Source organism: Sebastes fasciatus, chromosome 19 (assembly GCF_043250625.1).
Source record: "Sebastes fasciatus isolate fSebFas1 chromosome 19, fSebFas1.pri, whole genome shotgun sequence".
NCBI classification, from domain to species: Eukaryota; Metazoa; Chordata; class Actinopteri; order Perciformes; family Sebastidae; genus Sebastes; species Sebastes fasciatus.
Window position 1 is genome coordinate 29,131,526 of NC_133813.1, and position 23,288 is coordinate 29,154,813.

Here is a 23,288-nt window from a genome sequence, read left to right on the forward strand (position 1 = left end):
TGTCACTCATCCATGTCCCTCCGCCATGTCACTCCACCTTATCAATCCTCTTTGCTGATTCGCCCTGTCACTTCTCCATGTCACTCCTCCTTGTCACTCCTCCATGTCACTCCTCCACATCACTCCTCTATGTCACTTCTATATGTCTTCCATGTCACTCCTCCATGTCGCTCCTCTATGTCACTCCTCCATGTCCGTACACCAACTCACTCCTCCATGTCACTCCTCCATGTCACTCCCCATGTCGATCCTCCATGCTGCTCCTACATGTTCCTCCTCCGAGTCACTCTAGAATGTCGATCCTCCATGTCACTCCAGAATGTCGCTCTTCCAAGTCACTCCTCCATGTTGATCCTCCATGTCACTCCTCCATGTAAGTCCTCCATGTCAATCCTTCATGTCATTCCTACATGTCACTCCGCCATGTTGCTCCTCCATGTCACTCCAGAATGCCTCTCCTCCATGTCCCTCCAGAATTTAACTCCAGAATGTCACTCCTCCATGTCCCTCCTCCATGTCAATCCTCTCTGTCCATCCCCCAAGTCACTCCTCCATGTCAGTCCAGAATTTCACTCCAGAATATCACTCCAGAATGTGCCTCTAGAATGTCACTCCAGAATGTCATTCCTCCATGTCGATGCTCTATTTCACACCTCCTTGTCGCTCCTACATGTCATTCCTCCCTGTCTTCCTTGTCGCTCCTCCATGTCACTCCTCCATGTCGTTCCTCCATCTCACTCCTCCATGTCAATCCTCCATTTCGATCCAGCATGTTTCTCCTCCTTGTCACTACACTTTGTCACTCCTCCATGTCACTGCTCCATGTTGATCTTCCATGTTGATCCTCCATGCTGCTCCTACATGTTCCTCCTCCGAGTCACTCTAGAATGTCGCTCCTCCATGTCACTCCAGAATGTCACTCCAGAATTTAAATCCAGAATGTCACTCCTCCATGTCCCTCCTCCATGTCAATCCTCTATTTCCACCCTCCATGTCATTCCCCCATTTCACTCCAGAATGTCACTCCTCCATGTCCCTCCTCCATGTCAAACCTCTCTGTCCATCCTCCAAGTCACTCCTCCATGTCAGTCCAGAATTTCCCTCCAGAATATCACTCCAGAATGTCCCTCCAGAATGTCACTCCAGAATGTCATTCCTCCATGTCCCTCCTCCATGTCACTCCTCCATGTCGATGCTCTATTTCACACCTCCTTGTCGCTCCTACGTGTCATTCCTCCCTATCTTCCTTGTCACTCCTCCATGTCACTGCGCCATGTCGCTCCTCCATGTCACTCCTCCCTGTCGCTCCTCCATGTAGATCCTTCATGTTACTCCTACATGTCGCTCCTCCATGTCACTCCTCCATGTCACTCCTCTATGTAACTCCTCCATGTTACAACTCCATATCACTCCAACTTCTCACTCCTCCATGTCACCCCTCCATGTCACTCCTCAATGAAACTCCTCCATGTCACTCCTCCATGTCGCTCCTCCTCGTCAATTCTCAATTTCGCTGCTCCACATCACTCCTCTATGTCACTCCTACATATCACTCTAACATGTCACTCCTCCATGTCACTCCTCCATGTTACTCTTCCTTGCTCCTCAATGTCACTCCTCCATGTCGCTACTCCATGTGACTCCTCCATGTCACTCCTCCATGTCACTACTCCAACTCACTCCTCCATGTCACTTCTCCATGTCGCTACTCCATGTCACTCCTCCATGTCACTTAACCACGTCCCTCCGCCATGTCACTACACCATATCAATCCTCCTTGATGATCCGCCCTGTCACTCCCCCATCTCACTCCTCCATGTCGCTCCTCCATGTAGATCCTTCATGTTACTCCTACATGTTGCTCCTCCTTGTCACTCCTCCATGTAACTACTCAATGTCGATCCTCCATGTCACTCCTCCATGTCAGTCCAGAATTTCCCTCCAGAATATCACTCCAGAATGTCCCTCCAGAATGTCACTCCAGAATGTCATTCCTCCATGTCCCTCCTCCATGTCACTCCTCCATGTCGATGCTCTATTTCACACCTCCTTGTCACTCCTACATGTCACTCCGCCATGTTGCTCCTCCATGTCACTCCAGAATGCCTCTCCTCCATGTCCCTCCAGAATTTAACTCCAGAATGTCACTCCTCCATGTCCCTCCTCCATGTCAATCCTCTCTGTCCATCCCCCAAGTCACTCCTCCATGTCAGTCCAGAATTTCACTCCAGAATATCACTCCAGAATGTGCCTCTAGAATGTCACTCCAGAATGTCATTCCTCCATGTCGATGCTCTATTTCACACCTCCTTGTCGCTCCTACATGTCATTCCTCCCTGTCTTCCTTGTCACTCCTCCATGTCACTCCTCCATGTCGTTCCTCCATCTCACTCCTCCATGTCAATCCTCCTTTTCGATCCAGCATGTTTCTCCTCCTTGTCACTACACTTTGTCACTCCTCCATGTCACTGCTCCATGTTGATCTTCCATGTTGATCCTCCATGCTGCTCCTACATGTTCCTCCTCCGAGTCACTCTAGAATGTCGCTCCACCATGTCACTCCAGAATGTCACTCCAGAATTTAAATCCAGAATGTCACTCCTCCATGTCCCTCCTCCATGTCAATCCTCTATTTCCACCCTCCATGTCATTCCCCCATTTCACTCCAGAATGTCACTCCTCCATGTCCCTCCTCCATGTCAAACCTCTCTGTCCATCCTCCAAGTCACTCCTCCATGTCAGTCCAGAATTTCCCTCCAGAATATCACTCCAGAATGTCCCTCCAGAATGTCACTCCAGAATGTCATTCCTCCATGTCCCTCCTCCATGTCACTCCTCCATGTCGATGCTCTATTTCACACCTCCTTGTCACTCCTACATGTCACTCCGCCATGTTGCTCCTCCATGTCACTCCAGAATGCCTCTCCTCCATGTCCCTCCAGAATTTAACTCCAGAATGTCACTCCTCCATGTCCCTCCTCCATGTCAAACCTCTCTGTCCATCCCCCAAGTCACTCCTCCATGTCAGTCCAGAATTTCACTCCAGAATATCACTCCAGAATGTGCCTCTAGAATGTCACTCCAGAATGTCATTCCTCCATGTCGATGCTCTATTTCACACCTCCTTGTCGCTCCTACATGTCATTCCTCCCTGTCTTCCTTGTCACTCCTCCATGTCACTCCTCCATGTCGTTCCTCCATCTCACTCCTCCATGTCAATCCTCCATTTCGATCCAGCATGTTTCTCCTCCTTGTCACTACACTTTGTCACTCCTCCATGTCACTGCTCCATGTTGATCTTCCATGTTGATCCTCCATGCTGCTCCTACATGTTCCTCCTCCGAGTCACTCTAGAATGTCGCTCCACCATGTCACTCCAGAATGTCACTCCAGAATTTAAAACCAGAATGTCACTCCTCCATGTCCCTCCTCCATGTCAATCCTCTATTTCCACCCTCCATGTCATTCCCCCATTTCACTCCAGAATGTCACTCCTCCATGTCCCTCCTCCATGTCAAACCTCTCTGTCCATCCTCCAAGTCACTCCTCCATGTCAGTCCAGAATTTCCCTCCAGAATATCACTCCAGAATGTCCCTCCAGAATGTCACTCCAGAATGTCATTCCTCCATGTCCCTCCTCCATGTCACTCCTCCATGTCGATGCTCTATTTCACACCTCCTTGTCGCTCCTACGTGTCATTCCTCCCTATCTTCCTTGTCACTCCTCCATGTCACTGCGCCATGTCGCTCCTCCATGTCACTCCTCCCTGTCGCTCCTCCATGTAGATCCTTCATGTTACTCCTACATGTCGCTCCTCCATGTCAATCCCCATGTCGATCCTCCATGCTGCTCCTACATGTTCCTCCTCCGAGTCACTCTAGAATGTCGATCCTCCATGTCACTCCAGAATGTCGCTCTTCCAAGTCACTCCTCCATGTTGATCCTCCATGTCACTCCTCCATGTAAGTCCTCCATGTCAATCCTTCATGTCACTCCTACATGTCACTCCGCCATGTTGCTCCTCCATGTCACTCCAGAATGCCTCTCCTCCATGTCCCTCCAGAATTTAACTCCAGAATGTCACTCCTCCATGTCCCTCCTCCATGTCAATCCTCTCTGTCCATCCCCCAAGTCACTCCTCCATGTCAGTCCAGAATTTCACTCCAGAATATCACTCCAGAATGTGCCTCTAGAATGTCACTCCAGAATGTCATTCCTCCATGTCGATGCTCTATTTCACACCTCCTTGTCGCTCCTACATGTCATTCCTCCCTGTCTTCCTTGTCACTCCTTCATGTCACTCCTCCATGTCGTTCCTCCATCTCACTCCTCCATGTCAATCCTCCATTTCGATCCAGCATGTTTCTCCTCCTTGTCACTACACTTTGTCACTCCTCCATGTCACTGCTCCATGTTGATCTTCCATGTTGATCCTCCATGCTGCTCCTACATGTTCCTCCTCCGAGTCACTCTAGAATGTCGCTCCTCCATGTCACTCCAGAATGTCACTCCAGAATTTAAATCCAGAATGTCACTCCTCCATGTCCCTCCTCCATGTCAATCCTCTATTTCCACCCTCCATGTCATTCCCCCATTTCACTCCAGAATGTCACTCCTCCATGTCCCTCCTCCATGTCAAACCTCTCTGTCCATCCTCCAAGTCACTCCTCCATGTCAGTCCAGAATTTCCCTCCAGAATATCACTCCAGAATGTCCCTCCAGAATGTCACTCCAGAATGTCATTCCTCCATGTCCCTCCTCCATGTCACTCCTCCATGTCGATGCTCTATTTCACACCTCCTTGTCGCTCCTACGTGTCATTCCTCCCTATCTTCCTTGTCACTCCTCCATGTCACTGCGCCATGTCGCTCCTCCATGTCACTCCTCCCTGTCGCTCCTCCATGTAGATCCTTCATGTTACTCCTACATGTCGCTCCTCCATGTCACTCCTCCATGTAACTCCTCTATGTAACTCCTCCATGTTACAACTCCATATCACTCCAACTTCTCACTCCTCCATGTCACCCCTCCATGTCACTCCTCAATGAAACTCCTCCATGTCACTCCTCCATGTCGCTCCTCCTAGTCAATTCTCGATTTCGCTGCTCCACATCACTCCTCTATGTCACTCCTACATATCACTCCAACATGTCACTCCTCCATGTCACTCCTCCATGTTACTCTTCCTTGCTCCTCAATGTCACTCCTCCATGTCGCTACTCCATGTGAGTCCTCCATGTCACTCCTCCATGTCACTACTCCAACTCACTCCTCCATGTCACTCCTCCATGTCGCTACTCCATGTCACTCCTCCATGTCACTTATCCACGTCCCTCCGCCATGTCACTACACCATATCAATCCTCCTTGATGATCCGCCCTGTCAATTCTCCATGTCAGTCCTCCATGTCTCTCCTCCACGTCAATCCTCTATGTCACTCCTCCATGTAACTCCTCCATGTTGCTCCTCCATGTTGCTCCTCCATGTCACTCCACCATGTCACTCCACCATATCAATCCTCCTTGCTGATCTGCCCTGTCACTTCTCCATGTCACTCCTCCATGTCACTCCTCCATGTAGCTACCCCATGTAGCTACTCCATGTAGCTACTCCATGTCCCTCCTCCATGTCAATCCTCTATTTCCACCCTCCATGTCATTCCCCCATTTCACTCCAGAATGTCACTCCTCCATGTCCCTCCTCCATGTCAAACCTCTCTGTCCATCCTCCAAGTCACTCCTCCATGTCAGTCCAGAATTTCCCTCCAGAATATCACTGCAGAATGTCCCTCCAGAATGTCACTCCAGAATGTCATTCCTCCATGTCCCTCCTCCATGTCACTCCTCCATGTCGATGCTCTATTTCACACCTCCTTGTCACTCCTACATGTCACTCCGCCATGTTGCTCCTCCATGTCACTCCAGAATGCCTCTCTTCCATGTCCCTCCAGAATTTAACTCCAGAATGTCACTCCTCCATGTACCTCCTCCATGTCAATCCTCTCTGTCCATCCCCCAAGTCACTCCTCCATGTCAGTCCAGAATTTCACTCCAGAATATCACTCCAGAATGTGCCTCTAGAATGTCACTCCAGAATTTCATTCCTCCATGTCGATGCTCTATTTCACACCTCCTTGTCGCTCCTACATGTCATTCCTCCCTGTCTTCCTTGTCACTCCTCCATGTCACTCCTCCATGTCGTTCCTCCAGCTCACTCCTCCATGTCAATCCTCCATTTCGATCCAGCATGTTTCTCCTCCTTGTCACTACACTTTGTCACTCCTCCATGTCACTGCTCCATGTCAATCCCCATGTCGATCCTCCATGCTGCTCCTACATGTTCCTCCTCCGAGTCACTCTAGAATGTCGATCCTCCATGTCACTCCAGAATGTCGCTCTTCCAAGTCACTCCTCCATGTTGATCCTCCATGTCACTCCTCCATGTAAGTCCTCCATGTCAATCCTTCATGTCACTCCTACATGTCACTCCGCCATGTTGCTCCTCCATTTCACTCCAGAATGCCTCTCCTCCATGTCCCTCCAGAATTTAACTCCAGAATGTCACTCCTCCATGTCCCTCCTCCATGTCAATCCTCTATTTCCACCCTCCATGTCATTCCCCCATTTCACTCCAGAATGTCACTCCTCCATGTCCCTCCTCCATGTCAAACCTCTCTGTCCATCCTCCAAGTCACTCCTCCATGTCAGTCCAGAATTTCCCTCCAGAATATCACTCCAGAATGTCCCTCCAGAATGTCACTCCAGAATGTCATTCCTCCATGTCCCTCCTCCATGTCACTCCTCCATGTCGATGCTCTATTTCACACCTCCTTGTCGCTCCTACGTGTCATTCCTCCCTATCTCTCTTGTCACTCCTCCATGTCACTGCGCCATGTCGCTCCTCCATGTCACTCCTCCCTGTCGCTCCTCCATGTAGATCCTTCATGTTACTCCTACATGTCGCTCCTCCATGTCACTTCTCCATGTTACAACTCCATATAACTCCAACTTCTCACTCCTCCATGTCACCCCTCCATGTCACTCCTCAATGAAACTCCTCCATGTCACTCCTCCATGTCACTTATCCACGTCCCTCCGCCATATCACTACACCATATCAATCCTCCTTGATGATCCGCCCTGTCAATTCTCCATGTCAGTCCTCCATGTCTCTCCTCCACGTCAATCCTCTATGTCACTCCTCCATGTAACTCCTCCATGTTGCTCCTCCATGTTGCTCCTCCATGTCACTCCACCATGTCACTCCACCATATCAATCCTCCTTGCTGATCTGCCCTGTCACTTCTCCATGTCACTCCTCCATGTCACTCCTCCATGTAGCTACCCCATGTAGCTACTCCATGTAGCTACTCCATGTCCCTCCTCCATGTCAATCCTCTATTTCCACCCTCCATGTCATTCCCCCATTTCACTCCAGAATGTCACTCCTCCATGTCCCTCCTCCATGTCAAACCTCTCTGTCCATCCTCCAAGTCACTCCTCCATGTCAGTCCAGAATTTCCCTCCAGAATATCACTCCAGAATGTCCCTCCAGAATGTCACTCCAGAATGTCATTACTCCATGTCCCTCCTCCATGTCACTCCTCCATGTCGATGCTCTATTTCACACCTCCTTGTCGCTCCTACGTGTCATTCCTCCCTATCTTCCTTGTCGCTCCTCCATGTTACTGCGCCATTTCGCTCCTCCATGTCACTCCTCCCTGTCGCTCCTCCATGTAGATCCTTCATGTTACTCCTACATGTCGCTCCTCCTTGTCGCTCGTCCATGTCACTCCCCCATCTCATTCCTCCATGTCGCTCCTCCATGTAGATCCTTCATATTACTCCTACATGTTGCTCCTCCTTGTCACTCCTCCATGTAACTACTCAATGTCGATCCTCCATGTCACTCCTCCATGTCTTCCATGTCACTCGACCGTGTCGCTCCATGTCACTTCTCCATGTCGCTCCTCCATGTCACTCCTCCATGTCGCTACTCCACATCACTCCTCTATGTCACTCCTCCATGTCACTCCTCCTCCATGAAACTCCAACATGTCACTCCTCCATGTCACTCCTCCATGTTACTCTTCCTTGCTCCTCAATGTCACTCCTCCATGTCACTCCTCTATGTCACTCCTCTTTATCGCTCCTCCACATCACTCCTCTATGTCACTCCTCCATGTCACTCCTCCTTCATGTCACTCCTCAATGTCACTCCTCCATGTCACTCCTCTATGTCACTCCTCCATGTCACTCCTCCATGTCACTCCTCCTTCTCACTCCTCCATATTACTACTCAATGTCACTCCTCCATGTCGATCCGCCATGTCACTCCTAAATGTCACTCCTCCACGTCACTCCTCCATGAAGCTCCTCCATGTCACTCCTCTATGTCACTCTTCCTTAGTCCTCAATGTCACTCCTCCATGTCACTCCTCTATGTCACTCCTCCTTGTCGCTCCTCCATGTCACTCCTCTATGTCGATCCTCCATGTCACTACTCCATGTCATTCCTACATGGCACTCCTCCATGTCACTCCTCCATGAAACTCCTCCATGTCACTCCTCCATGTCACTCCTCTATGTAACTCCTCCATGTTACAACTCCATATCACTCCAACTTCTCACTCCTCCATGTCACCCCTCCATGTCACTCCTCAATGAAACTCCTCCATGTCACTCCTCCATATCGCTCCTCCTCGTCAATTCTCGATTTCGCTGCTCCACATCACTCCTCTATGTCACTCCTACATATCACTCTAACATGTCACTCCTCCATGTCACTCCTCCATGTTACTCTTCCTTGCTCCTCAATGTCACTCCTCCATGTCGCTACTCCATGTGACTCCTCCATGTCACTCCTCCATGTCACTACTCCAACTCACTCATCCATGTCACTTCTCCATGTCGCTACTCCATGTCACTCCTCCATGTCACTTAGCCACGTCCCTCCGCCATGTCACTACACCATATCAATCCTCCTTGATGATCCGCCCTGTCACTTCTCCATGTCAGTCCTCCATGTCTCTCCTCCACGTCAACCCTCTATGTCACTCCTCCATGTAACTCATCCATGTTGCTCCTCCATGTTGCTCCTCCATGTCACTCCACCATGTCACTCCACCATATCAATCCTCCTTGCTGATCTGCCCTTTCACTTCTCCATGTTACTCCTCCATGTCACTCATCCATGTAGCTACCCCATGTAGCTACTCCATGTAGCTACTCCATGTCACTCCTCCATGTCACTCCTCCATGTCACTCCTTTATGTCACTCCTCCAAGTCACTCTTCCATGTTGCTACTCCATGTGACTCCTCCATGTCACTTCTATATGTCTTCCATATAACTATTCCATGTCCCTCCGCCATGTCACTCCACCTTATCAATCCTCTTTGCTGATTCGCCCTGTCACTTCTCCATGTCACTCCTCCTTGTCACTCCTCCATGTCACTCCTCCACATCACTCCTCTATGTCACTTCTATATGTCTTCCATGTCACTCCTCCATGTCGCTCCTCTATGTCACTCCTCCATATCCGTACACCAACTCACTCCTGCATGTCACTCCTCCATGTCAATCCCCATGTCGATCCTCCATGCTGCTCCTACATGTTCCTCCTCCGAGTCACTCCAGAATGTCGCTCTTCCAAGTCACTCCTCCATGTTGATCCACCATGTCACTCCTCCATGTAAGTCCTCCATGTCAATCCTTCATGTCACTCCTACATGTCACTCCGCCATGTTGCTCCTCCATGTCACTCCAGAATGCCTCTCCTCAATGTCCCTCCAGAATTTAACTCCAGAATGTCACTCCTCCATGTCCCTCCTCCATGTCAATCCTCTCTGTCCATCCCCCAAGTCACTCCTCCATGTCAGTCCAGAATTTCACTCCAGAATGTCCCTCCAGAATGTCACTCCAGAATGTCATTCCTCCATGTCCCTCCTCCATGTCACTCCTCCATGTCGATGCTCTATTTCAAACCTCCTTGTCACTCCTACATGTCACTCCGCCATGTTGCTCCTCCATGTCACTCCAGAATGCCTCTCCTCCATGTCCCTCCAGAATTTAACTCCAGAATGTCACTCCTCCATGTCCCTCCTCCATGTCAAACCTCTCTGTCCATCCCCCAAGTCACTCCTCCATGTCAGTCCAGAATTTCACTCCAGAATATCACTCCAGAATGTGCCTCTAGAATGTCACTCCAGAATGTCATTCCTCCATGTCGATGCTCTATTTCACACCTCCTTGTCGCTCCTACATGTCATTCCTCCCTGTCTTCCTTGTCACTCCTCCATGTCACTCCTCCATGTCGTTCCTCCATCTCACTCCTCCATGTCAATCCTCCATTTCGATCCAGCATGTTTCTCCTCCTTGTCACTACACTTTGTCACTCCTCCATGTCACTGCTCCATGTTGATCTTCCATGTTGATCCTCCATGCTGCTCCTACATGTTCCTCCTCCGAGTCACTCTAGAATGTCGCTCCACCATGTCACTCCAGAATGTCACTCTAGAATTTAAATCCAGAATGTCACTCCTCCATGTCCCTCCTCCATGTCAATCCTCTATTTCCACCCTCCATGTCATTCCCCCATTTCACTCCAGAATGTCACTCCTCCATGTCCCTCCTCCATGTCAAACCTCTCTGTCCATCCTCCAAGTCACTCCTCCATGTCAGTCCAGAATTTCCCTCCAGAATATCACTCCAGAATGTCCCTCCAGAATGTCACTCCAGAATGTCATTCCTCCATGTCCCTCCTCCATGTCACTCCTCCATGTCGATGCTCTATTTCACACCTCCTTGTCGCTCCTACGTGTCATTCCTCCCTATCTTCCTTGTCACTCCTCCATGTCACTGCGCCATGTCGCTCCTCCATGTCACTCCTCCCTGTCGCTCCTCCATGTAGATCCTTCATGTTACTCCTACATGTCGCTCCTCCATGTCAATCCCCATGTCGATCCTCCATGCTGCTCCTACATGTTCCTCCTCCGAGTCACTCTAGAATGTCGATCCTCCATGTCACTCCAGAATGTCGCTCTTCCAAGTCACTCCTCCATGTTGATCCTCCATGTCACTCCTCCATGTAAGTCCTCCATGTCAATCCTTCATGTCACTCCTACATGTCACTCCGCCATGTTGCTCCTCCATGTCACTCCAGAATGCCTCTCCTCCATGTCCCTCCAGAATTTAACTCCAGAATGTCACTCCTCCATGTCCCTCCTCCATGTCAATCCTCTCTGTCCATCCCCCAAGTCACTCCTCCATGTCAGTCCAGAATTTCACTCCAGAATATCACTCCAGAATGTGCCTCTAGAATGTCACTCCAGAATGTCATTCCTCCATGTCGATGCTCTATTTCACACCTCCTTGTCGCTCCTACATGTCATTCCTCCCTGTCTTCCTTGTCACTCCTCCATGTCACTCCTCCATGTCGTTCCTCCATCTCACTCCTCCATGTCAATCCTCCATTTCGATCCAGCATGTTTCTCCTCCTTGTCACTACACTTTGTCACTCCTCCATGTCACTGCTCCATGTTGATCTTCCATGTTGATCCTCCATGCTGCTCCTACATGTTCCTCCTCCGAGTCACTCTAGAATGTCGCTCCTCCATGTCACTCCAGAATGTCACTCCAGAATTTAAATCCAGAATGTCACTCCTCCATGTCCCTCCTCCATGTCAATCCTCTATTTCCAACCTCCATGTCATTCCCCCATTTCACTCCAGAATGTCACTCCTCCATGTCCCTCCTCCATGTCAAACCTCTCTGTCCATCCTCCAAGTCACTCCTCCATGTCAGTCCAGAATTTCCCTCCAGAATATCACTCCAGAATGTCCCTCCAGAATGTCACTCCAGAATGTCATTCCTCCATGTCCCTCCTCCATGTCACTCCTCCATGTCGATGCTCTATTTCACACCTCCTTGTCGCTCCTACGTGTCATTCCTCCCTATCTTCCTTGTCACTCCTCCATGTCACTGCGCCATGTCGCTCCTCCATGTCACTCCTCCCTGTCGCTCCTCCATGTAGATCCTTCATGTTACTCCTACATGTCGCTCCTCCATGTCAATCCCCATGTCGATCCTCCATGCTGCTCCTACATGTTCCTCCTCCGAGTCACTCTAGAATGTCGATCCTCCATGTCACTCCAGAATGTCGCTCTTCCAAGTCACTCCTCCATGTTGATCCTCCATGTCACTCCTCCATGTAAGTCCTCCATGTCAATCCTTCATGTCACTCCTACATGTCACTCCGCCATGTTGCTCCTCCATGTCACTCCAGAATGCCTCTCCTCCATGTCCCTCCAGAATTTAACTCCAGAATGTCACTCCTCCATGTCCCTCCTCCATGTCAATCCTCTCTGTCCATCCCCCAAGTCACTCCTCCATGTCAGTCCAGAATTTCACTCCAGAATATCACTCCAGAATGTGCCTCTAGAATGTCACTCCAGAATGTCATTCCTCCATGTCGATGCTCTATTTCACACCTCCTTGTCGCTCCTACATGTCATTCCTCCCTGTCTTCCTTGTCACTCCTCCATGTCACTCCTCCATGTCGTTCCTCCATCTCACTCCTCCATGTCAATCCTCCATTTCGATCCAGCATGTTTCTCCTCCTTGTCACTACACTTTGTCACTCCTCCATGTCACTGCTCCATGTTGATCTTCCATGTTGATCCTCCATGCTGCTCCTACATGTTCCTCCTCCGAGTCACTCTAGAATGTCGCTCCTCCATGTCACTCCAGAATGTCACTCCAGAATTTAAATCCAGAATGTCACTCCTCCATGTCCCTCCTCCATGTCAATCCTCTATTTCCAACCTCCATGTCATTCCCCCATTTCACTCCAGAATGTCACTCCTCCATGTCCCTCCTCCATGTCAAACCTCTCTGTCCATCCTCCAAGTCACTCCTCCATGTCAGTCCAGAATTTCCCTCCAGAATATCACTCCAGAATGTCCCTCCAGAATGTCACTCCAGAATGTCATTCCTCCATGTCCCTCCTCCATGTCACTCCTCCATGTCGATGCTCTATTTCACACCTCCTTGTCGCTCCTACGTGTCATTCCTCCCTATCTTCCTTGTCACTCCTCCATGTCACTGCGCCATGTCGCTCCTCCATGTCACTCCTCCCTGTCGCTCCTCCATGTAGATCCTTCATGTTACTCCTACATGTCGCTCCTCCATGTCAATCCCCATGTCGATCCTCCATGCTGCTCCTACATGTTCCTCCTCCGAGTCACTCTAGAATGTCGATCCTCCATGTCACTCCAGAATGTCGCTCTTCCAAGTCACTCCTCCATGTTGATCCTCCATGTCACTCCTCCATGTAAGTCCTCCATGTCAATCCTTCATGTCACTCCTACATGTCACTCCGCCATGTTGCTCCTCCATGTCACTCCAGAATGCCTCTCCTCCATGTCCCTCCAGAATTTAACTCCAGAATGTCACTCCTCCATGTCCCTCCTCCATGTCAATCCTCTCTGTCCATCCCCCAAGTCACTCCTCCATGTCAGTCCAGAATTTCACTCCAGAATATCACTCCAGAATGTGCCTCTAGAATGTCACTCCAGAATGTCATTCCTCCATGTCGATGCTCTATTTCACACCTCCTTGTCGCTCCTACATGTCATTCCTCCCTGTCTTCCTTGTCACTCCTCCATGTCACTCCTCCATGTCGTTCCTCCATCTCACTCCTCCATGTCAATCCTCCATTTCGATCCAGCATGTTTCTCCTCCTTGTCACTACACTTTGTCACTCCTCCATGTCACTGCTCCATGTTGATCTTCCATGTTGATCCTCCATGCTGCTCCTACATGTTCCTCCTCCGAGTCACTCTAGAATGTCGCTCCTCCATGTCACTCCAGAATGTCACTCCAGAATTTAAATCCAGAATGTCACTCCTCCATGTCCCTCCTCCATGTCAATCCTCTATTTCCACCCTCCATGTCATTCCCCCATTTCACTCCAGAATGTCACTCCTCCATGTCCCTCCTCCATGTCAAACCTCTCTGTCCATCCTCCAAGTCACTCCTCCATGTCAGTCCAGAATTTCCCTCCAGAATATCACTCCAGAATGTCCCTCCAGAATGTCACTCCAGAATGTCATTCCTCCATGTCCCTCCTCCATGTCACTCCTCCATGTCGATGCTCTATTTCACACCTCCTTGTCACTCCTACGTGTCATTCCTCCCTATCTTCCTTGTCACTCCTCCATGTCACTGCGCCATGTCGCTCCTCCATGTCACTCCTCCCTGTCGCTCCTCCATGTAGATCCTTCATGTTACTCCTACATGTCGCTCCTCCATGTCACTCCTCCATGTCACTCCTCTATGTAACTCCTCCATGTTACAACTCCATATCACTCCAAGTTCTCACTCCTCCATGTCACCCCTCCATGTCACTCCTCAATGAAACTCCTCCATGTCACTCCTCCATGTCGCTCCTCCTAGTCAATTCTCGATTTCGCTGCTCCACATCACTCCTCTATGTCACTCCTACATATCACTCCAACATGTCACTCCTCCATGTCACTCCTCCATGTTACTCTTCCTTGCTCCTCAATGTCACTCCTCCATGTCGCTACTCCATGTGACTCCTCCATGTCACTCCTCCATGTCACTACTCCAACTCACTCCTCCATGTCACTCCTCCATGTCGCTACTCAATGTCACTCCTCCATGTCGATCCGCCATGTCACTCCTAAATGTCACTCCTCCATGTCGCTACTCCATGTCACTCCTCCATGTCGCTACTCCATGTCACTCCTCCATGTCACTTATCCACGTCCCTCCGCCATGTCACTACACCATATCAATCCTCCTTGATGATCCGCCCTGTCAATTCTCCATGTCACTCCTCCATGTAACTCCTCCATGTTGCTCCTCCATGTTGCTCCTCCATGTCACTCCACCATGTCACTCCACCATATCAATCCTCCTTGCTGATCTGCCCTGTCACTTCTCCATGTCACTCCTCCATGTCACTCCTCCATGTAGCTACCCCATGTAGCTACTCCATGTAGCTACTCCATGTCCCTCCTCCATGTCAATCCTCTATTTCCACCCTCCATGTCATTCCCCCATTTCACTCCAGAATGTCACTCCTCCATGTCCCTCCTCCATGTCAAACCTCTCTGTCCATCCTCCAAGTCACTCCTCCATGTCAGTCCAGAATTTCCCTCCAGAATATCACTCCAGAATGTCTCTCCAGAATGTCACTCCAGAATGTCATTCCTCCATGTCCCTCCTCCATGTCACTCCTCCATGTCGATGCTCTATTTCACACCTCCTTGTCGCTCCTACGTGTCATTCCTCCCTATCTTCCTTGTCACTCCTCCATGTTACTGCGCCATTTCGCTCCTCCATGTCACTCCTCCCTGTCGCTCCTCCATGTAGATCCTTCATGTTACTCCTACATGTCGCTCCTCCTTGTCGCTCGTCCATGTCACTCCCCCATCTCATTCCTCCATGTCGCTCCTCCATGTAGATCCTTCATGTTACTCCTACATGTTGCTCCTCCTTGTCACTCCTCCATGTAACTACTCAATGTCGATCCTCCATGTCACTCCTCCATGTCTTCCATGTCACTCGACCGTGTCGCTCCATGTCACTTCTCCATGTCGCTCCTCCATGTCACTCCTCCATGTCACTCCTCCTCCATGAAACTCCAACATGTCACTCCTCCATGTCACTCCTCCATGTTACTCGTCCTTGCTCCTCAATGTCACTCCTCCATGTCACTCCTCTATGTCACTCCTCTTTATCGCTCCTCCACATCACTCCTCTATGTCACTCCTCCATGTCACTCCTCCTTCATGTCACTCCTCAATGTCACTCCTCCATGTCACTCCTCTATGTCACTCCTCCATGTCACTCCTCCATGTCACTCCTCCTTCTCACTCCTCCATATTACTACTCAATGTCACTCCTACATGTCGATCCGCCATGTCACTCCTAAATGTCACTCCTCCATGTCACTCCTCCATGAAGCTCCTCCATGTCACTCCTCTATGTCACTCTTCCTTAGTCCTCAATGTCACTCCACCATGTCACTCCTCTATGTCACTCCTCCATGTCGCTCCTCCATGTCACTCCTCTATGTCGATCCTCCATGTCACTACTCCATGTCATTCCTACATGGCACTCCTCCATGTCACTCCTCCATGAAACTCCTCCATGTCACTCCTCCATGTCACTCCTCTATGTAACTCCTCCATGTTACAACTCCATATCACTCCAACTTCTCACTCCTCCATGTCACCCCTCCATGTCACTCCTCAATGAAACTCCTCCATGTCACTCCTCCATGTCGCTCCTCCTCGTCAATTCTCGATTTCGCTGCTCCACATCACTCCTCTATGTCACTCCTACATATCACTCTAACATGTCACTCCTCCATGTCACTCCTCCATGTTACTCTTCCTTGCTCCTCAATGTCACTCCTCCATGTCGCTACTCCATGTGACTCCTCCATGTCACTCCTCCATGTCACTACTCCAACTCACTCATCCATGTCACTTCTCCATGTCGCTACTCCATGTCACTCCTCCATGTCACTTATCCACGTCCCTCCGCCATGTCACTACACCATATCAATCCTCCTTGATGATCCGCCCTGTCACTTCTCCATGTCAGTCCTCCATGTCTCTCCTCCACGTCAACCCTCTATGTCACTCCTCCATGTAACTCCTCCATGTTGCTCCTCCATGTTGCTCCTCCATGTCACTCCACCATGTCACTCCACCATATCAATCCTCCTTGCTGATCTGCCCTGTCACTTCTCCATGTCACTCCTCCATGTCACTCCTCCATGTAGCTACCCCATGTAGCTACTCCATGTAGCTACTCCATGTCACTCCTCCATGTCACTCCTCCATGTCACTCCTTTATGTCACTCCTCCAAGTCACTCTTCCATGTTGCTACTCCATGTGACTCCTCATGTCACTTCTATATGTCTTCCATATAACTATTCCATGTTGCTCCTCCATGTCACTCATCCATGTCCCTCCGCCATGTCACTCCACCTTATCAATCCTCTTTGCTGATTCGCCCTGTCACTTCTCCATGTCACTCCTCCTTGTCACTCCTCCATGTCACTCCTCCACATCACTCCTATGTCACTTCTATATGTCTTCCATGTCATTCCTCCATGTCGCTCCTCTATGTCACTCCTCCATGTCCGTACACCAACTCACTCCTCCATGTCACTCCTCCATGTCACTCCCCATGTCGATCCTCCATGCTGCTCCTACATGTTCCTCCTCCGAGTCACTCTAGAATGTCGATCCTCCATGTCACTCCAGAATGTCGCTCTTCCAAGTCACTCCTCCATGTTGATCCTCCATGTCACTCCTCCATGTAAGTCCTCCATGTCAATCCTTCATGTCACTCCTACATGTCACTCCGCCATGTTGCTCCTCCATGTCACTCCAGAATGCCTCTCCTCCATGTCCCTCCAGAATTTAACTCCAGAATGTCACTCCTCCATGTCCCTCCTCCATGTCAATCCTCTCTGTCCATCCCCCAAGTCACTCCTCCATGTCAGTCCAGAATTTCACTCCAGAATATCACTCCAGAATGTGCCTCTAGAATGTCACTCCAGAATGTCATTCCTCCATGTCGATGCTCTATTTCACACCTCCTTGTCGCTCCTACATGTCATTCCTCCCTGTCTTCCTTGTCACTCCTCCATGTCACTCCTCCATGTCGTTCCTCCATCTCACTCCTCCATGTCAATCCTCCATTTCGATCCAGCATGTTTCTCCTCCTTGTCACTACACTTTGTCACTCCTCCATGTCACTGCTCCATGTTGATCTTCCATGTTGATCCTCCATGCTGCTCCTACATGTTCCTCCTCCGAGTGACTCTAGAATGTCGCTCCACCATGTCACTCCAGAATGTCACTCCAGAATTTAAATCCAGAATGTCACTCCTCCATGTCCCTCCTCCATGTCAATCCTCTATTTTCACCCTCCATGTCATTCCCCCATTTCACTCCAGAATGTCACTCCTCCATGTCCCTCCTCCATGTCAAACCTCTCTGTCCATCCTCCAAGTCACTCCTCCATGTCAGTCCAGAATTTCCCTCCAGAATATCACTCCAGAATGTCCCTCCAGAATGTCACTCCAGAATGTCATTCCTCCATGTCCCTCCTCCATGTCACTCCTCCATGTCGATGCTCTATTTCACACCTCCTTGTCGCTCCTACGTGTCATTCCTCCCTATCTTCCTTGTCACTCCTCCATGTCACTGCGCCATGTCGCTCCTCCATGTCACTCCTCCCTGTCGCTCCTCCATGTAGATCCTTCATGTTACTCCTACATGTCGCTCCTCCATGTCACTCCTCCATGTCACTCCTCTATGTAACTCCTCCATGTTACAACTCCATATCACTCCAACTTCTCACTCCTCCATGTCACCCCTCCATGTCACTCCTCAATGAAACTCCTCCATGTCACTCCTCCATGTCGCTCCTCCTAGTCAATTCTCGATTTCGCTGCTCCACATCACTCCTCTATGTCACTCCTACATATCACTCCAACATGTCACTCCTCCATGTCACTCCTCCATGTTACTCTTCCTTGCTCCTCAATGTCACTCCTCCATGTCGCTACTCCATGTGACTCCTCCATGTCACTCCTCCATGTCACTACTCCAACTCACTCCTCCATGTCACTCCTCCATGTCGCTACTCCATGTCACTCCTCCATGTCACTTATCCACGTCCCTCCGCCATGTCACTACACCATATCAATCCTCCTTGATGATCCGCCCTGTCAATTCTCCATGTCAGTCCTCCATGTCTCTCCTCCACGTCAATCCTCTATGTCACTCCTCCATGTAACTCCTCCATGTTGCTCCTCCATGTTGCTCCTCCATGTCACTCCTCCATGTCACTTATCCACGTCCCTCCGCCATGTCACTACACCATATCAATCCTCCTTGATGATCCGCCCTGTCAATTCTCCATGTCAGTCCTCCATGTCTCTCCTCCACGTCAATCCTCTATGTCACTCCTCCATGTAACTCCTCCATGTTGCTCCTCCATGTCACTCCTCCATGTCACTCCTCCATGTAGCTACCCCATGTAGCTACTCCATGTAGCTACTCCATGTCCCTCCTCCATGTCAATCCTCTATTTCCACCCTCCATGTCATTCCCCCATTTCACTCCAGAATGTCACTCCTCCATGTCCCTCCTCCATGTCAAACCTCTCTGTCCATCCTCCAAGTCACTCCTCCATGTCAGTCCAGAATTTCCCTCCAGAATATCACTCCAGAATGTCTCTCCAGAATGTCACTCCAGAATGTCATTCCTCCATGTCCCTCCTCCATGTCACTCCTCCATGTCGATGCTCTATTTCACACCTCCTTGTCGCTCCTACGTGTCATTCCTCCCTATCTTCCTTGTCACTCCTCCATGTTACTGCGCCATTTCGCTCCTCCATGTCACTCCTCCCTGTCGCTCCTCCATGTAGATCCTTCATGTTACTCCTACATGTCGCTCCTCCTTGTCGCTCGTCCATGTCACTCCCCCATCTCATTCCTCCATGTCGCTCCTCCATGTAGATCCTTCATGTTACTCCTACATGTTGCTCCTCCTTGTCACTCCTCCATGTAACTACTCAATGTCGATCCTCCATGTCACTCCTCCATGTTTTCCATGTCACTCGACCGTGTCGCTCCATGTCACTTCTCCATGTCGCTCCTCCATGTCACTCCTCCATGTCACTCCTCCTCCATGAAACTCCAACATGTCACTCCTCCATGTCACTCCTCCATGTTACTCTTCCTTGCTCCTCAATGTCACTCCTCCATGTCACTCCTCTATGTCACTCCTCTTTATCGCTCCTCCACATCACTCCTCTATGTCACTCCTCCATGTCACTCCTCCTTCATGTCACTCCTCAATGTCACTCCTCCATTTCACTCCTCTATGTCACTCCTCCATGTCACTCCTCCATGTCACTCCTCCTTCTCACTCCTCCATATTACTACTCAATGTCACTCCTCCATGTCGATCCGCCATGTCACTCCTAAATGTCACTCCTACATGTCACTCCTCCATGAAGCTCCTCCATGTCACTCCTCTATGTCACTCTTCCTTAGTCCTCAATGTCACTCCTCCATGTCACTCCTATATGTCACTCCTCCTTGTCGCTCCTCCATGTCACTCCTCTATGTCGATCCTCCATGTCACTACTCCATGTCATTCCTACATGGCACTCCTCCATGTCACTCCTCCATGAAACTCCTCCATGTCACTCCTCCATGTCACTCCTCTATGTAACTCCTCCATGTTACAACTCCATATCACTCCAACTTCTCACTCCTCCATGTCACCCCTCCATGTCACTCCTCAATGAAACTCCTCCATGTCACTCCTCCATGTCGCTCCTCCTCGTCAATTCTCGATTTCGCTGCTCCACATCACTCCTCTATGTCACTCCTACATATCACTCTAACATGTCACTCCTCCATGTCACTCCTCCATGTTACTCTTCCTTGCTCCTCAATGTCACTCCTCCATGTCGCTACTCCATGTGACTCCTCCATGTCACTCCTCCATGTCACTACTCCAACTCACTCATCCATGTCACTTCTCCATGTCGCTACTCCATGTCACTCCTCCATGTCACTTATCCACGTCCCTCCGCCATGTCACTACACCATATCAATCCTCCTTGATGATCCGACCTGTCACTTCTCCATGTCAGTCCTCCATGTCTCTCCTCCACGTCAACCCTCTATGTCACTCCTCCATGTAACTCCTCCATGTTGCTCCTCCATGTTGCTCCTCCATGTCACTCCACCATGTCACTCCACCATATCAATCCTCCTTGCTGATCTGCCCTTTCACTTCTCCATGTTACTCCTCCATGTCACTCATCCATGTAGCTACCCCATGTAGCTACTCCATGTAGCTACTCCATGTCACTCCTCCATGTCACTCCTCCATGTCACTCCTTTATGTCACTCCTCCAAGTCACTCTTCCATGTTGCTACTCCATGTGACTCCTCCATGTCACTTCTATATGTCTTCCATATAACTATTCCATGTTGCTCCTCCATGTCACTCATCCATGTCCCTCCGCCATGTCACTCCACCTTATCAATCCTCTTTGCTGATTCGCCCTGTCACTTCTCCTTGTCACTCCTCCATGTCACTCCTCCACATCACTCCTCTATGTCACTTCTATATGTCTTCCATGTCACTCCTCCATGTCGCTCCTCTATGTCACTCCTCCATATCCGTACACCAACTCACTCCTCCATGTCACTCCTCCATGTCAATCCCCATGTCGATCCTCCATGCTGCTCCTACATGTTCCTCCTCCGAGTCACTCCAGAATGTCGCTCTTCCAAGTCACTCCTCCATGTTGATCCTCCATGTCACTCCTCCATGTAAGTCCTCCATGTCAATCCTTCATGTCACTCCTACATGTCACTCCGCCATGTTGCTCCTCCATGTCACTCCAGAATGCCTCTCCTCAATGTCCCTCCAGAATTTAACTCCAGAATGTCACTCCTCCATGTCCCTCCTCCATGTCAATCCTCTCTGTCCATCCCCCAAGTCACTCCTCCATGTCAGTCCAGAATTTCACTCCAGAATATCACTCCAGAATGTGCCTCTAAAATGTCACTCCAGAATGTCATTCCTCCATGTCGATGCTCTATTTCACACCTCCTTGTCGCTCCTACATGTCATTCCTCCCTGTCTTCCTTGTCACTCCTCCATGTCACTCCTCCATGTCGTTCCTCCATCTCACTGCTCCATGTCAATCCTCCATTTCGATCCAGCATGTTTCTCCTCCTTGTCACTACACTTTGTCACTCCTCCATGTCACTGCTCCATGTTGATCTTCCATGTTGATCCTCCATGCTGCTCCTACATGTTCCTCCTCCGAGTCACTCTAGAATGTCGCTCCACCATGTCACTCCAGAATGTCACTCCAGAATTTAAATCCAGAATGTCACTCCTCCATGTCCCTCCTCCATGTCAATCCTCTATTTCCACCCTCCATGTCATTCCCCCATTTCACTCCAGAATGTCACTCCTCCATGTCCCTCCTCCATGTCAAACCTCTCTGTCCATCCTCCAAGTCACTCCTCCATGTCAGTCCAGAATTTCCCTCCAGAATATCACTCCAGAATGTCCCTCCAGAATGTCACTCCAGAATGTCATTCCTCCATGTCCCTCCTCCATGTCACTCCTCCATGTCGATGCTCTATTTCACACCTCCTTGTCGCTCCTACGTGTCATTCCTCCCTATCTTCCTTGTCACTCCTCCATGTCACTGCGCCATGTCGCTCCTCCATGTCACTCCTCCCTGTCGCTCCTCCATGTAGATCCTTCATGTTACTCCTACATGTCGCTCCTCCATGTCAATCCCCATGTCGATCCTCCATGCTGCTCCTACATGTTCCTCCTCCGAGTCACTCTAGAATGTCGATCCTCCATGTCACTCCAGAATGTCGCTCTTCCAAGTCACTCCTCCATGTTGATCCTCCATGTCACTCCTCCATGTAAGTCCTCCATGTCAATCCTTCATGTCACTCCTACATGTCACTCCGCCATGTTGCTCCTCCATGTCACTCCAGAATGCCTCTCCTCCATGTCCCTCCAGAATTTAACTCCAGAATGTCACTCCTCCATGTCCCTCCTCCATGTCAATCCTCTCTGTCCATCCCCCAAGTCACTCCTCCATGTCAGTCCAGAATTTCACTCCAGAATATCACTCCAGAATGTGCCTCTAGAATGTCACTCCAGAATGTCATTCCTCCATGTCGATGCTCTATTTCACACCTCCTTGTCGCTCCTACATGTCATTCCTCCCTGTCTTCCTTGTCACTCCACCATGTCACTCCTCCATGTCGTTCCTCCATCTCACTCCTCCATGTCAATCCTCCATTTCGATCCAGCATGTTTCTCCTCCTTGTCACTACACTTTGTCACTCCTCCATGTCACTGCTCCATGTCAATCCCCATGTCGATCCTCCATGCTGCTCCTACATGTTCCTCCTCCGAGTCACTCTAGAATGTCGATCCTCCATGTCACTCCAGAATGTCGCTCTTCCAAGTCACTCCTCCATGTTGATCCTCCATGTCACTCCTCCATGTAAGTCCTCCATGTCAATCCTTCATGTCACTCCTACATGTCACTCCGCCATGTTGCTCCTCCATGTCACTCCAGAATGCCTCTCCTCCATGTCCCTCCAGAATTTAACTCCAGAATGTCACTCCTCCATGTCCCTCCTCCATGTCAATCCTCTATTTCCAC